Consider the following 7,169-nt stretch of genomic DNA (forward strand, 5'->3'; position numbering starts at 1 on the left):
GGCATCAAAATGACGGTGCCTAAGGATACTAACGAATATTGCCAGACATATGGAAAGCATCCATCATGCAAGCAGACAAGTATTGCAGAGCAATAAGCTACTAAGGATTTTTGGAGGATCGAATAGTATTTCGATGACCATTATGAAACACATGAACAACTAGGGATGAGCAGATACTCGATAAGTGCGAGAATTATCCATAGGAGTATTCAGGTGACAAGGAACAGCAAGGCAGTAAGCTCAAAGGATTATCGAAACAACGACAAGTATTACGGGGTATCTTGTAATAACAAGACCAACTGGGGATGAATGTAAGAATAACAACTGCAAGTAGTTATCCATAAGGGTTGACGGTGGAAGGGGAATTGCAAACGCGATGAACACAAGTTCTCGGGTTAACAGCGGAGAGTATCTTCAGAGTCTTCACGTACAGCAGACGATCATCAGTAATAAGGGGCTCTCCGGGTGAAAGTGATAACGAGATCCTAATGTTAGATTTAGCAAAATTCATTTAACCCGAATAGAAGAGAGTTCAGAGTCCCAGAGTAAGGATCGAGGAGTAAAAGATCCTAATACCACCCAGATGGCGACGTGGGCCCGTAAGGCACACAGCCATGTTAGTAAAAGTTTTGCAATGTCTAGGCTCGACTTCGGCCAAGGAGTGTGGAAGGGGGATTCCTACAGGCAGTCGGCTCTGATACCAACTTGTGACGCCCCCGATTTGACCGTACACTAATCATGCACGCAAATGTGTACGATCAAGATCAAGGACTCACGGGAAGATATCACAACACAACTCTACAAATAAAATAAGTCATACAAGCATCATATTACAAGTCAGGGGCCTCGAGGGCTCGAATACAAGAGCTCGATCATAGACGAGACAACGGAAGCAACAATATCTGAGTACAGACATAAGTTAAACAAGTTTGCCTTAAGAAGGCTAGCACAAACTGGGATACAGATCGAAGGAGGCGCAGGCCTCCTGCCTGGGATCCTCCTAACTACTCCTGGTCGTCGTCAGCGGGCAACACGTAGTAGTAGGCACCTCCGGTGTAGTAGGAGTCGTCGTCGACGGTGGCGTCTGGCTCCTGGACTCCAGCATCTGGTTGCGACAACCAGAAAGAAAGGAAAGGGGGAAAAAGGGGGAGAAAGCAACCGTGAGTACTCATCCAAAGTACTCGCAAGCAAGGAGCTACACTACATATGCATGGGTATCAAATGGAATAAGGATATCATGTGTGGACTGAATTGCAGAATGCCAGAATAAGAGGGGGATAACTAATCCTTTTGAAGACTACGCTTCTGGCAGCCTCCGTCTTGCAGCATGTAGAAGGGAGTAGAATGAAGTCCTCCAAGTATCATCACATAGCATAATCCTAACCGATGATCCTCCCCTCGTCGCCCTATGAGAGAGCAATCACCGGTTGTATCTGGCACTTGGAAGGGTGTGTTTTATTAAGTATTCGGTTCTAGTTGTCATAAGGTCAAGGTACAACTCCAAGTCGTCCTGTTACCGAAGATCACGGCTATTCGAATGGATTAACTTCCCTGCAGGGGTGCATCACATAACCCAACACGCTCGATCCCATTTGGCCGGACACACTTTTCTGGGTCATGCCCGGCCTCGGAAGATCAACACCTCGCAGCCCCACCTAGACCAACAGAGAGGTCAGCACGCCGGTCTAAACCTAAGCGCCCAGGGGTCTGGGCCCATCGCCCTTAGCACACCTGCACGTTCTGTGGGCGGCCGGAAGCAGACCTAGCCTAGTAGGCGTTCCAGTCCAATCCAGCACGCGCCGCTCCGTTGCTGACGTCACGAAGGCTTCGGTTGATACCACGACGTCGAGTGCCCATAACTGTCCCCGCGTAGATGGTTAGTGCGTATAGGCCAGTAGCCAGACTCAGATCAAATACCAAGATCTCGTTAAATGTGTTAAGTATCTGCGAACGCCGACCAGGGCCAGGCCCACCTCTCTCCTAGGTGGTCTCAACCTGCCCTGTCGCTCCGCCTCAAAGTAACAGTCGGGGGCCGTCGGGAACCCAGGCCCACCTCTACCGGGATGGAGCCACCTGCCCCTTCAACCCCCAACTCCGAACAGCATCACAAGTAATGTAATAGTATAAAGTGTATAGTATATGCCCATGATCACTTCCCGAAGTGATCACGGCCCAGTAGTATAGCATGGCAGACGGACAAGAGTGTAGGGCCACTGATGGAACACTAGCATCTATACTAAGCATTAGGATAGCAGGTAAAGGTAACAACAGTAGTAGCAAGGACATGCTATGCATCAGAATAGGATTAACGAAAGGCAGTAACATGCTACACTACTCTAATGCAAGCAGTATAGAGGAGAGTAGGCGATATCTGGTGATCAAAAGGGGGGGCTTGCCTGGTTGCTCTGGCAAGAGAGAGGGGTCATCAACACCGTAGTCGTACTGGGTAGCAGCAGCGTCAGTCTCGGTGTCTAGCGAGAGAAGAGGGGGGAGAAACAATAAATATTAAGCAAACAGATGCATAGTGATGCATGACATGACAAGTAGCGGTGCTAGGGGTGCCCTAACGCGGTATGAGGTCGTACCGTGAAGGGGCAAAACATCCGAGAAAGTATTCCTGGTGTTTCGCGTTTTCGGACAGATGAACCGGAGAGGGAAAGTTGCGTGTTCGCTATGCTAGGGATGCGTGGCGGACGAACGGGCTGCGTATCCGGGTTCGTCACGTCGTTCTGAGCAACTTTCATGTACAAAGTTTTTCCATCCGAGCTACGGTTTATTTTATATTAATTTTAAAAGTTTTAAATCATTTTCTAAATTGTTTTAATTCGAAAATTAAATCTTAAATTGCTATGGGTACACAGAATTGTACCCAACAGAATGTATGTGTGGCTGGCAGGTGGGGTCAAGGGGTGGTCCAGTCAGCATTTGACCAGTCAACTGTTGACTGGTCAACAAGGTCAAACAGGGCCCACCTATCATGGACTGGGTCAACCCAGTCAACAGTTTGACTGGTCAAACTGGACAGGGGGCCCACATGTCATTGACTGACAACTAACTAACCTAATTAATTGGTTTAATTACCAGATTAATTAGGTTAAGTTAATTAGGTTAATCTAATTAATATTAATTAAGTTAATTAATTCTTTAATTAAGTAATTAATTCTTTAATTAAGTAATTAATTATTTTATTTATTTATTTATTTATTTTAAACTCCTTTTTTTAATCATTTTTGTTCTAGGGGTGGGGCCCCACTGTCATAGGCCTAGAGGAGGCCTAGCGGGTTTGGGCGTGGGTGCCCACCCGAACACGCACGGGCGCGTGTGCTCTGGGCGCCGGCGTCGGGCGTGTGGTCTGCGGCGAGTCGAGGAAGGCCGGGGCGAGCGGTGGCCGGGTGGTGCAGGAGGCGAGCGGCAGGCCAGCGTGCGGTAGCGGCTGCGGGTGGCCGCGGCGGAACCAGGAGGCGGCGACGCAGGCGGCGCAACCAGCTGCCGGCGAGCACGGCGAGCGGCCAGGGGAGACGCAGCGGGCAGGGCTCGGCCATGTGCGGGCGGCACCAGCGTCAGAGAGGCGAAGCACAGGCGCGCGCGAGGCCACGTGAGAGCATGCCCGAGCGCGGGCAGCGCGTTCTACGAGGGAGGGGAAGGCGGGGGGGCTTGGCTGACGCGGGCGCGCGTGGTTGATGGCCTCGGCGGGGCGCAGGTGTAGAGGCGGCGCGGACGGCGCATGGTGAGTACGCGGGGCGAGGGAGAGAGGAGGCCGGGGCCTCACCGCAGGGTTGTAGGGCACGGGCAACGGGGGTCGAAGAGGAGGACGGAGACGAGGAGACGCAGGGGAAGGAGGCGACGAGGGCGTCCGGCGAGGTGGTCGTCGGCGGCGTAGGCGGCGGGGCGCTGAGCGGCTTCGGGCGGCGACTCGAGGTATCGTATCGGGGGCGAGGGGGTGTCGGTTGACAGCTCTGGCGACGACCGCGAGGGGCTCCGACGAGGTGGGCATCGGGGGCGCCTGGGTCGGGGCGGCGAGCGTTGGGTGCTCCCGATCCAGATCCGGGGGATCGGGGGAGTGGGGGAGAATGGGGAAAGTGGGGGGGGACGGTTTAGGGTTTCGGTCAGGGGTGGGGGTATGTAGGCGCGGCTGGGCCGGCCTGGTTGGCCCAGAGGCCAGCTGGGCCGAGGCCCAGCGGGGGGGGTGGTCTTTGTTCCTTTTTGTTCTTCTGGTTTTCTTTTCTTTTTATTCTTTTCTATTCTATTTAAGTTACACTCTATTCTTTGTTTAGTAAAATATAACAATAGCTCCAAGTTAGTGTTTCAAAATAACCCACTACCCTGAAAAGTTTTACCTCAAAGTAAAATAGATTATGATTTTATAAAATATCAAAGGCACTTATTTAATCACTTTAACTACTGTTTTAATCATTTTAGAGTATTAAAGCATTTTATAAAAGTGGGGATTCCTCACCACAATTACCTACGCATTATTTGACACAACCCGAACATTTTAGTTTTATTGTTTGAAAACTTTTGTTGTTTGCCTATATTTTAAATTTGAATTTGAATCGGTTTCAAACTAACTCGAGATTAGCAACTATAATCAAGGTGACGTGGCATCATTAGCAGAGGATCACTGTAGCTTAATTACCCGGGCGTCACAAGTCTAGTGGTGGGGGTGGCTTATATAGAGTGCGCCACCCCCTCACCCCTTATGTTACACGGTGGAGCATCAATGCCATAATGCCTGCCCACTACAAAACCGTCATGCTGACTATTGGTCTTTGCATATCCGAGTGAGTTACACGGTCGAGTGGAATGAGCTCGTCGAGTGAAGTGACGTGCTCTGAGTGGTTGTCGCCATCCGACTGACTTTCAAGTTGCGGTACATCTGGACGGCGATCTGGCCCAGGGGTCCAGTACAAAGTATACGGTGTCCATGGGTAGGGCCTTTAGGTCAGGCCTGTTACCCTACCCCCAATACATGTCCTCGTCATTAGCCCCCGAATCGGTCGAGGTTGAGCGGGTCGAGTCGAGGTGAATTCCCAGATGAGTCGAGTGCTGCGGAGGCACTTATGAACTCCCTTTGGTCACCCGGCGATCTTATCTCCGCATGTTGCCTTGACGGATTCCTGACTGTATGGTGTCTGAGTGAAATGAGCTCAAACGGGTCCGCGGAGGAGCGTTAAACTCACCTTATAGCAAATTTTTTGGAGTGATTTGGAGCTGGTCCTGCATTGAGTAACTGATTACTCGGAATTTCTTCACGCCTGGAACGTGTCTTTTTTTGTTGTTGTTCATCACTCGGACTGGTCAGGCCATACCGAGTGGAGATTACTCCAGTGGGGGCATGCTGAGTGCACCCACTGGGTGTAGTCCCCGAGACCGCCGTCGACTGCGGGCAGTCGGCGGGGGTATGAGAGAACTAAAACTCTTCTTAGATGGTACTGATCGAACTTGTTCTTCTCTGACTCGGAGGTCGAGTAATTCTGGAGCTGGTTTTGCATCGAGCAAAATGTTTCTTTCCGAGTTCTCTTCCAGTGGGGGCACACTGAGTGCACCCGCTGGGTGTAGTCCCCGAGCCTCTGTCGGACTAGATGAGTCGGGCGGAGGGTTTAAGTCTCCTGGTAAACCTCCACGCAGTCGACACGGTAAATATCTTTTAGTCTGAAATTGAGTCAATCGGATGCATCTTCAGGTGTTCGACATGGTAAATAAGCTCACCTGGAGCTGAGTCAGTCGGAATGATCTTCGTGCACTCGGCACGGTAAATAAATTCAGTCTGGAACTCGATCAAGCAGGTGAATCTTCGTGCTCTCGGCACGGTGAATGAATTCGGCTTTGAAACTGCCGACTGTAGAAAAAAGCTGGACACTCCAGGGAGTAATCGTTCCAGTAGTGCTTCTTATATTGACGGTTAGATTTTGTGTGAAAGGGGTATTTGCAAGAGTACATCGTGTCCGTAGAGGAGCTTCGTTTTCACCCTTTTGCATGAAAGGGATATTTGTCCGAGTGGACATGCTTCCCGACTGATCGGGGTATGTTGACTGCAAGGAAAAACTTGGTGGCACTCGTATGTCTCCCGGAGGAGATAGACTAATGGTCTGACATGGACGTGCTATGAAGCCTGAGTGGCGAGGCTAGTGTGTGGGCTGACTCTCCGGAGAGAGGTCACTCATTATCCTGGGGGAACACCAGCACATGCTATCTCTGAGTCCAAGTTTGGGAAACTGACGCCTTGGAGCCTAGGATAAGGGCCAAGTGTATCCGTAGAGGAGCGTTGTTTTCACCCTTTGCAGTCTTAAAGATGACTTCAGGTAATGATTTGGGCGATCGTCCGAGTGGACAGTACTACCCTTATAGATTTTCGGCAGACCGAGCATGTATGGTCAGAAGAATATTCCTGATGTGATCAATAGGTTGACAAAATGGGAGTAACCCATGAGGGCGACATGGCCCAGGGCTGTGCGAAGCCCCCGAGTGATGCTCGAAAAAGGTAAGATTGCTACAGAGTGTGATATGAGGTTTGAACATATGAGTAACTTAGTTGTTCCAGTGTTGGGGGTGTAGAGGTGAGGACATGTCCAACTGATGGTGACGCGCGGGGCGGCCGAGGGGCGAGGACGTGCAGATCCGAGTGGCAATGCGCGGGGCGGCCGAGTGATGCTAGGGTAGGTGGCCGAGTGAAGGACTAAGTGTCCAGCCAAGTGGCAAAAATGGTCCTTGAAGGAGTTAGCCAGATGCTTTCGAAGTTGATGTAGTGACGAGGTCGGTGTAGTGTGGCTGCGGCGCAACAAGACCGGCGCGACAACTGAGTCTGAGTAGGAACGAAGATGGCGTGCAGAGTGTCTGGGTGATTATGTAATTTGTCAAAGTGACGGATCGAATGTACTTGTTGAAGTGAAGGGTCTGACTGGTGATGAAGTACTCGACCACTTAGGAGAATGTCATTCCGAATGAGCTGCAGCTCCCGAGTGCGGCGTAGCCCCCGAGCGTACTATAGGCTTCGACAACGGACGTGCCAGAATATGAGAAATATAGTTTTGAATGGATAATTTGTAATTCATCGAGTCGGACTCGGGTAAAGATGAGGAGAAGCTTCCGAGTGATGCTCGAAAGAGGCAAACTCGCAGGGAGTGAAGTGTGCAATTTAATTATAAAAGGGACTTATCAGTCTTATGCCT

Source organism: Triticum urartu, chromosome 2 (genome assembly GCF_003073215.2).
Source record: "Triticum urartu cultivar G1812 chromosome 2, Tu2.1, whole genome shotgun sequence".
Classification (NCBI taxonomy): Eukaryota; Viridiplantae; Streptophyta; class Magnoliopsida; order Poales; family Poaceae; genus Triticum; species Triticum urartu.